Source organism: Glycine soja, chromosome 15 (genome assembly GCF_004193775.1).
Source record: "Glycine soja cultivar W05 chromosome 15, ASM419377v2, whole genome shotgun sequence".
NCBI lineage: Eukaryota > Viridiplantae > Streptophyta > Magnoliopsida > Fabales > Fabaceae > Glycine > Glycine soja.
Window position 1 is genome coordinate 30445348 of NC_041016.1, and position 10638 is coordinate 30455985.

A 10638-nucleotide genomic window follows, 5' to 3' on the forward strand; every position below is an offset into this window, starting at 1 on the left:
AAATAAATACAAAAAGTCTATTTAAATGAAAAAATTTCGATGTTTTATTCGCATCACTTTTATGTGCTTTATCATTATGATTGACTACTTTTCTTTCATTAAATATATATTTTTTAGTTATTTTATTATGTCAATTTCACTTTATTCTTATATTGTTCTTATAAATATTATACACAACACTTACTTCTATCTTCACGTTAATCAACTTTAGTTCAGTGGTCAGCCTCTAATTTTGAAATATTTCCTTATAAATATAATGATAAAGAAAAAATATCTTAATTTCTATGTAATTTTTTTATCTCCTTTAACAAAAAATAATATAAAATATCATTGACGGTTATACTTTTAAATTTGATTTAGTAAATAAATAATTTATTCAAATATTTCTTTAATGATTTACATATCTGCACAATGCGTGGATATTTGTCTAGTTTGAGTAACACTACTAGAAAGCGCACTTTTTACATCGGTCAAAAACGACATTCTACATCGGTGCTCAACCGATGTAGAATACGACGTCGTTGTTAGTGTTATGTTTCAACATCGTCCCAAAATCCACCGTTGTAGAAATATAACGTTTTCTACATTGGTCCTCAGTGATATGAACCCTCATGGCACAAGGGCTGACTTAGGATCGTCTAGGATTAAACCTTGATGGAAAATGCGGAAATTGATTAAGGAAAGGATGGAAAATAAGGTGGTTAATTTCGTGGGTCTTAATAAGGTGGTTTCTGGCATAAAATGGATGAATGGGATGGTAAAACGTAGGTTAAGTGGTGGCTGGACAGAAATATAGAAATGGCAATAACGGAAGCTACAGGGCTCCAAATGAGGTGATTCCAAAACGAGGTGAAAGGTCTCGTTTTGAAATTCAATTTAGGCTCAAGAATCACTTAATTTGAGTGTGTAAAATGGGAGTTATGGTCACGAGATAATTTTGGGCAGAGGTGGATTTTCTGGAATTGTGGTTTGAAAGAACAAGGGTGGAGATGATAGGAAGGAAAGAATCACTCTTTCCAGCGAGGGCAACACACAAAGGTTGTGAAAGTCCTTTGATACAGCCAGGGTGTTCTTGAATCACTCAAGAATTTAGGAGAATCACTCTCACTAAGATAAAAGAGATAAACTCTAATTTTCTGAATAAAACTCAACTTGTGTTTATTGATAAAATGGTTCAGCTTATATAGAAGCTTTACAGCAGATTTTAGTAATGACCCACTAACCTAGAATTAAAATAACTTAATGCCATTAACCTAGGGAATTAAAAAAAACTTAATGGCTGAGTGTAACTGAAATTGTGGCAACCAAAAGTCACCCCCAACAGCCAACAAGTCAGCCACCATTTGGTCTCCCAAAAGGCTGATGCCTAGGTTGCCAATTGGGCCCTTATTACAACTTGAACTAAACCTAACTAAAGCCCTTTTAATTGATTAACCCAAAACATATTTTTGGTCAGCCAACTTTACAAGGATTGGGCCATTATTTAGACAAACTAAACACTCTAAAAATTGAGACAAAGTGGTGTCATTTAGTCCTCCTCCATTTGGGCCATGATACAACTCACAACCTTGGACTTTTCTCCTTGAAACTTGGGCTTGTATTCAAATAGTATGGACAATACTTGTTGAAGAGCTTCCTTGGCTTTCCTTGCTCTAGCCCTTGTCATAGGTCCTCCAAGTCCTTCAAGTGGATCCTTGCCCTTGCTCTTGGTCATGTCCTCATCAATCAGCCCACCACCGATGTAGAAATTACATCTTCTATGTCGGTCATCCCTTGGTAAACGATGTAGAATATGTCCGTTTCCACATCGGTGCTGATGCCAAGAATGATGTGGAAATATGTAGTTTCTAAGACGGTGCTGACGTTAAATGTTAAATGTTGAATTACCTACAAATAAATTTAGATAAATTAAATCAATATTACGATATTATCAATATTGCTAATAATCAATAAATATTATTATATAATATTAAAATCAATATTTATAATTAGAAAACTATTTTATATCTTACTAATAATCAATAAATATTAGTAACATATAAAATAGTTTTCTAATTATAAATATTAATTTTAATATGAAAAGCTGCATACTTATAATTATAATATTATGTAAGTAATAATCAACAAATATAATTAAACATTCATGAAACTAAGTATATAGTTGCTGATTGGATAAATACCATTGGTATGAATTTGAAGATAATTATATAAAAATCATCATTATCCTTTAAAAATCACACAATATACACAATATATTTCCATAAAGAAGAAACCACACAATATACACAAAGCACATTATAATATTATGGTCTTCTAAGAAAACCAAAATTATGGGAGAGAGAGAGACCTGTATGTTCTATTTATATACTTTATTACTAAGTTTTTAAGTAACTTATCATGAGAGCCATCTTAAATTAGATTCATATCATATAAACAAGCTAGTCAAACTAACTTAATTAGTACTATAATACATAGTTTTAATTATCGTAATCGGTTAGACATAACTAAAATCTTTTTCCTTAAAAAATACTAAAAACTTTAATCAAATAAATATTTTTAATTATAATAAAAATAAATCTCATAATAAATAACATGCAATAAAATGTGAAACTGTTCTCAATCCTTCCTACCATGTCATTTTCCCAAGTCTGATATATATCTACTACTTCCTAACAACTAAAAGAAATGGGAAATTTACAAAGAAGCAAATTAAATTTTTTGTGTTAACGTCTCTCCCCTGATTTTAATGGTAATATGCTATAAAAATATTAAGAAAACCAATGTTCACTTACCATTGAAAAGGTGAGACATCTGGGCAGCTCAAAAAAATATACTGTCCACTAGATTACTTAAATCCTTGTGGTTTAGACATGTGCAAGGCCAAGACATTTCCTGGGTACACTGCAACCTGAATTTTAAGAAGAAAATGTTAAAATTTTAGTATAAGGTCATTTAATACCAAAAATGAAATTAATTCAAAGAGAGAAGGTAAAATTTATCAAAGGAAATAACAAGGCATCAGAAAACTTATCTTCACTCTTTCCATTGTGTTCGAATCTTCTTCTTTGTTTAGCATAGGGTATCACTTTGTTGTCTTCAAATTCAACTTTAGCCCAGCCAATGTCATCTTGAATATATTCCTGAAATCAACCGCGTGCATAGGCAGATATTTAGCTTTCAGGCTATCTAAATGATTATGTGAGATCATTTTTTTATTAACAAAATCATCCTAAATTTTGATTAATGTAAGATCAATTTCATGACCTATCTCATATCCTGTAAGACAAAATTCATGACCTATCTCATATTTCCTAATATGTAGTTCAAAATAAGGATGAGGAGGTAGTTCATACCCCTACTAAATGTCATTCTTCCTCTTTGGAAAAATCTCAAACTATTAACCCCAAATGACGCACAAAGCACTTCATGAATTCACTTTTATATTGCCAATATTTAAATAATCAATGTTCTTTTCTTATTTCTTACATAAAACATATACCTTATCATCTCCAGCACATCACAAACAAGAAAAAAAAATCCTCCAAACCAGCAATTGCCAAGGGAGAGCTAGAAAAGCACTACAAGAAACGTCTTTTAAGGAGTCATGGATGTAACACTTATGTTATCTTTCTTGCCTGTGGCTCTATATAAATATAATACACACATTATCCGAATCTAAGATCACAATTACCAAGTTATTTAGTTGGCAACCAAATATATATTTCGTTTGAAATGTAAGCCTTGAAATCAAGGATGTCAAATATATATTCTGATATATTAATTCTCAGGATGGCTGCATTAGGTGGGCCCCATAGTTTAAAAAACCAAGCTTAAATATAATTGGTCACTTCAAATTAGTAACTTGAGTAGAGTCAAGGAAGGAACCAACCTCTTCCAGCCTTTATTATCTACTACTGCTTGATACCTAATAGCATTGAATCCATAAGCAATTGCCACATCCTATAGATTAAAGAAAACCAAGAATAAAAAAGACATGCTTTCTCAGTGAAATGTAGCTAGAAATACAATTCATGAGATTAAAGCAACTGCACATTATAGGGTAATATGAAGTGCAATATGTTTATACTGATAGAATGTTTTTTTAAAAAATACTAAGATTGATACTAATAAAAATATTCAAGAGATTAAAACTAAATTTATTCATATTTACATGTAACCAGGCCACATTCAATTGCAGATTCATGTAACCAGTCCAGATTCAATTCAACTATATGTATCAAATTCCAAACGTGCCCGCTACCAAGATGTTGGTCTTAAAGAAGGCATGTGAAAAATTAAGAATACAAAATAATATGTTCCTAAAGCAGAGAAAACAAAGGAGGGAATGAAACCAAAATTAATATATCAACTCAAAATTTCTCTACCATCAACCTACATATTCCATATATAGAACCAAGAAACACAAATGCCAAACTTGGTGTGGAGATTACCATCCTACTCCAAAACATAGGCACCACAAATCCAACAAAAAGACCACAAACAAACAACAATAAACTTTGAAATTACAATCTCAGATTGTCATCATACCGTTCCAATATCATATCCACACTGACCTGCATATCTAAGTTTTGACCAAATTAAAAGTACAAAAATAAAAAATAACATTAACAAACTTTAAAAAAATTTAACAAACATGAAAATTTATAATTAAACGACGGTGTAATGTTTTTTGTGCATATTATATTTATTTTTTAAATTTGAACAAACTATTAGGAATTGATACATACTCTTTCATATTTTTGTTCTCTCTTAAGATTGGCTAAACCACCATAGAGAAGTGCACTGCCAAGAACCAAGAGAAGGTTTGAGAGAATGGAACCCAGAAGGGACAACCTCACAACATGAACTTTGTTCTGTTGAAGTGCTAATCATGCTATGATCATCTCGGCTGCATTGCACATGCTGCATTCAGAAGCCCTCCAACTGAATTAACATCCACACAAACCAAAAACCAAATTGGTTAATTTTTTTTACCATACACTATAATATGCAAAGTAAATCTCTGTGCATAATGAAATTTGGTTCTATAGTACCTGTTGGGCCGGTGAAATATGCAATTTGCCTTGAAGTTTTTGAGTACTAAGAATTAAAAAATAAGTTATAAACATATATAAAATTGTAGTGAGTCTATAGAGTTAGGAGATGACATGCAAACTTACTCAGTCAGGAAGCTAACACGTTCAGCAAGCGGAGCAAGTCCAAGTAGGCTGAAAGCAAAAAAAAAGTAGGAAATGTAGCAAAAAAAATAAAAATGCGTCTCATTAAAATTACGAATGGAATCTAGGATTAACTTCCAATTTTTCTTGCTATACCTGTACATGTAAAACAAACTTTAACAAGAATAGGAACTGTAGCGGGCTCGGATTCGCAAAGTGAAGCAGGCACTGAGTGCACTCCTGGTTTAGGGAATAGATCTGCTGCATGAAGGGGGTTTAGGGTACAGATCTGGCATTATTTCAGTGGCGGCGCGCGGTTGTGATAGTGTTTGGGTGATTGTGGTGTCAACGGTGGTAGCATGCGGAAGCGATGGTGTTTGGATGTTGGTGGTCGTGCGAATTTGGTGGTGTTGCGATGGTTGGAAGGTCGAAGATGAATGGAGGCGCCGACTGTTGATTACGGTAGATGTGGTTCAACAAAAAAGAAGATGAATACAAGCAAGAGGAAAATACCTTCTTCGGCGCCGTGATTTGAGAGTTATGAACATTTTTGCCGTGGAGTTCTCTCCATCTTGTTTTTCCCATAAATGAGTTTGGGACTTTTGGTTTATCTCTCAATCTGGGAAAATCCTTCTCATCATTCTTGGAGATTTTGGGAAGAAGTCGAGGGCACGGGAAGCACAATGGACAAAGAAGTGGAATTCCAGCAGGCACGAGAAGCACAATGGAAGGAGAAGTGGAATTCCAGCAACCACTAGCAATAAAAATTTAATTTATTATTTAACTTAAAATTAAAGACGGTCAATAGTAAAGACTGTCTTAGTAATTATAAAAGCAAATACGGTTTTGCAAACACCGACGTAAACACTTTTAACAAATACGGGTTTTATATGACCGTCTTAAAAAAGTTATATTCAATTTCAAAAATGCCATTACATATTTTCTACGTCGTTTTTTAAAAAATCGACTTAAATTTAACGATGTTAAAACATCTTTTTTTACTAGTGTAAACACGCAATCACCGTTTGTTTTTGTGTATGACTGTTATTAATATAGTATTGAATGTCATTAATGTACTATTGATGTAAATTTATCATATGCTAAAGCTATCAAAATAAACAAATTTATATTCTATACCTTCCCGGAGTAAAGACTAAGGGGATTTTTATATTATGTTATATATATATATATATATATATATATATATATATATATATATATACTTTTAAGATTAAGAAAGCGAATTAGCTAAATTAAAATCTTTAACTAGTAAATTAAAAAAAATCAAACAAACAAGGAAAACAAAGAAGTTCAACAAAAAATATCAAATTATCAACGGAAAGAGAGGGATTCGAACCATCGGTACAAAAATTTGTACAACGGATTAGCAATCTGACGCTTTAGTCCACTCAATCATCTCTCCCCAATTGAAAAATAAATTAATTTGTTTATGTTATATCACATAAACAAGAAGAGCAAAAAATGGAGCTTGATTTCTATTTGATTTCGATTCATTATTATATTCTATATTCCTCTATTTTTTAGTTTCCTAAAAAAATATTTTACTTCATAAAATATTATTTATTTAATACACTTATCATAGAATAAAATTTAATAATATTATTAAATGTTCCTTAATTACTCATTTCTAATAATTTTACATTTTTCTAAGATACCGAAAAGATTTAAATAAAAAATACAAAATTAATCCCATGCACAATTTTGTTTGCCTGTGCATCGTAGGGTCAAAACAGAGTTCAAATAAGTAAACATAACTATAATAAAATAAATGTTAAATAATAATATTCACGCTATAATCGAATGGAAAGGAAAGAAAAGATGTGGAAAACCATCAATAACAAACAAAAAATTGCCTGCTTGAAACAAAAAATGAAAAGGAACAAGAGTAAAAGGTTGACTTCAAAAAGAAAAAATCTAAAATTTTCTTTCCTTTTAGACTTTTTCCTGAATTCAAAATTTAATTTTTTTTACTATTTTCATTTTGTTACTCCAAACAAGTCTTAAATGTATTTATGGAGAGAAAATATTAAAAGAGGGAAAGTAATAAATATGATAGCAAATGTAATAGATAAAATGAAAGACACAATAAATGTGCACTTCTAATGATTCTAAAAGGAAATTGTAGTTTGTCTTTTGCTGGTATAAACAGACACACGTCATTGCATTTTTACAGAATTGCTCAACACACATAAATTGACCATTGGACCGAGAAGATAGGGTGCAATTGGACAACAAGAATCAGGGAAGAGAACCAACAAGATACTAGTCATATGAGAGCACACAGAGTAAGGGAAGGAAGAAGAGCTAAGGAGCATTTGAAGTACAAAGGTGAGTTTTTTAATTGTGTTTTTAATTTTCATTAGTGTTGCAACTGAGTTATCAATATTACAATTCAATTTGGGGACTTGTGGATCTATCACTTAGTAATCCAAATCTGAAACAATAAAGGGTTATTGTACCTAATGTTTGAAAATCATGGTGTTAAATTTGTAATATGTATAAAAACACAGAGAGGGCATATGTATAATTATGTAATCAAGGGTAATTCTCAGTTTCAACTTTCAAAACTAAATATGACATCGATATGGGTGTGGGTGTCACAGAAATGGTTTCAAGCAAATCAAAATAGTTTATATGTAATTTGAGTAAAATGTAGGAGATATCATTGTATACATGATGGAAATGAAGGATGTTACTGTCTGTATTCATTTTCTTTGTATGTAGACCTATCTTCAGACGAAAAATTTAGGTAAGACACTTGATTTTTTTTTATTTTTTTTTACATGTGACCCTTATAAGTTAACGTCTATCATTCTTCATAAATATTGGTTAGTACAAAGATCAACCATACACATGGAGTATATTTTTTCTAGTTTACTGTAACAAACAAAAGTAGCTCATTTTTATTGTGACGTTTGATTTTATTGTCTGCAGGCTTCCACAATAGTAATTTTAAATCTTATAGAAAAACATATTATTTTGAAAATTGTTCTTTTAGCCAAATTTAAAAAATGATAGTAATACACATCTTAATCTACTTTTTAAAGAATGTTCTATTTTAAATTAAAATTTATCAAAAATTGAAAAACAATTTTAAATATCACTTATTATTTAAAATAAAATTTAATTAATACTCCTTCCGTCCCATATTAAGTATCATCTTAAATTTTCATTATTAAAATCAAGAAAAGTTAATTAATAAATAGATGAGAGAGAATAATAATTTTATAAAATTAACCATATTATTCATATTACATTAATTGAAAACCTAAAGTAATACTTGTTAAGAATATTAGTGAAAATCATTTAAAAAACGTCACGATAAAATTGAGCTACTTTTGTTTGTATACATGATGAAAATCATTAATTGAAAATCATGTAAAATGTAGGAGATATCATTGTATACATGATGGAAATGATTATTTACTAATAAAATTAAATTTCTGTGTTTGATCTTAATATTTGAAAACTTCTGTTTCATATTTTTATTAGTAGAATGATTTCGTTAGCTGTTGACATGCTCAAGTCACCATATAATACGTCAAATATTAGATATGGCACTAGAGGTGTCACAACAGCCAATCAAAAGCACAAATTAACCAACTAACTAGGCATGGCTACTAGCCTACGCTCAGCATCTTGCAAAACTGGAAGGACGACTAAAAATTCTTGAAGAAACCCAAATTCATACAAAATTAGAAATGAACAGTAAAAAATACGGTGATTACTTAATAAAAAATAATTTTAAAAATTATATAACAAAAATTGGAAGACAAAAGTGGATATCCCAAATTGTTACAGATTATAGAAAATATATGTTCTTCTTATGTATTTTTAATATAAATATATATCTTGTGATCTCTCAAAGTTTATTGCGAGTTTTCTTATGGTTCAATAGGTTCTTTTACTTCTTTGTCATAACCGTTAAAAGTTTCCCGTCATTGAAGTATATATTAGTGAATGCTTTAAATGCTAATTTGGAAGCAGGTCTACTTTAGTTTCCTGCTTTTGTAGATGTCATTTTGTCTATGTCCACTTTCCCATGATTAGAAATGAACAGTTAAAAATACGATGATTACTTAATAAAAAATATTTTTAAAAATTATATAACAAAAATTGGAAGTCATAAGTGGACAACTAAATTTTTGTAATAGGATTTTTTTCTTAAATAATAACTTTAAATGCTCATCACTAAATGCAAAATTATTTAATTCAACTGTTGAGTCACACGACACTATGAAAACGATAATATACATGAAATTTTGGATATATTATATACATTCGTAAATATATAATGTAATATTAGATATAGTATTACAATAGCATATTTTGAAATGCCTTTTTTAGGAAGATATTTTTAAATGCCTTAGTCCGTAAATTAATTAGTCAAAATTATTTTAACTTTATCTGTTACCTTTGCTTTGACATCATTTAGTTTCTGAAATTTAGGTCATTTTCTTTTGTATCTTTCAAATTTAAAATTATTTTTTAATTTAGTCTCTACTGATCTTTGATCATTTCGGTCCATCTTTACTTTGAGCCAAACAAAAAATAAAAAATTTATAATTTATGATAATTTTTTACCATCAGTATTTGATACTCTATTTTTTATTTTATAGTATGATTTTCTGACGATTAAAAATCATCAAGTCAATAAAAAAAATTAAAAAATCATTAATTACTTTTAAAGAGTCAAAATTGTATTTTAAAATTTAAGATGGAAAATTAATTTTTTATCATGAAAAGTCACAACAAATTGTGAATAATACTTATTTTTTGTTTTGCTCATATTGTGTAGAGGGACTAAGAAGAATATTATGCGAATTCCAAATACTAAAAATATTTCAAATTTGGTTGATTGAAAAAAGATATCCAAATTTAAATTTAAAGGACTAAAATATATTTAAAACAATTTTATTTTGAAATATTTTGTTGAGTTAAAAGTTCTTAAGTCTTAACATGTGGGTTAATTTTATATAACTATGAATAAATCCAAAACTATTTAATATCTTATTTCTATATATTAAAACAAGTATATTACATACCTTTAATAACATGAAGTTAATAATCATTTAATTTTTAATGTTTAATTTTCCAAAACTTGAAGGCACAAATAAAAATACTGGATAGTAATATTCTGCTCTAACATACACTTGCTAAGTCAGTCTTTTAAGTTTTGTTGTATGATTTAAGGGAAGGGGCAGTCCAATATATATATAATATCAAACAGAAAAATTAGAGAAGAGAGGGTAAAAAGTAGTATATAAAGACTCTTAGAGAGAGAGAGAGAGAGAGAGAGAGAATGTAAGAGTAGAGAAACTTGTGCTATAAGGAAGGACTAGGACAGCATTTGAAGAACAAAGGCTAGTTCTTTAATCCTCGTACTTCGATTTCTTCGCTGTTAGCTTCAACGTATATTGCAAGTTTGAAGGACTAGAAA

General features: G+C 29.6%; 1 long non-coding RNA gene across 2 annotated transcripts; it reads right to left on the reverse strand.

Annotated features, from left to right (window-relative positions):
- Positions 1-1625: 1625 nt before the first annotated feature.
- On the reverse strand, positions 1626-5906 carry LOC114386491. 2 transcript variants are annotated; one of them, XR_003661093.1, is made up of 7 exons: positions 5691-5906; positions 5181-5228; positions 5055-5100; positions 4749-4944; positions 3890-3960; positions 2793-3140; positions 1626-1887 (listed from the first exon to the last, which is right to left on the reverse strand). It is a non-coding gene; the product is annotated as an uncharacterized LOC114386491 (long non-coding RNA). The 2 variants fall into 2 exon arrangements; XR_003661092.1 differs by having other exon boundaries at positions 5334-5906.
- Positions 5907-10638: the final 4732 nt, after the last annotated feature.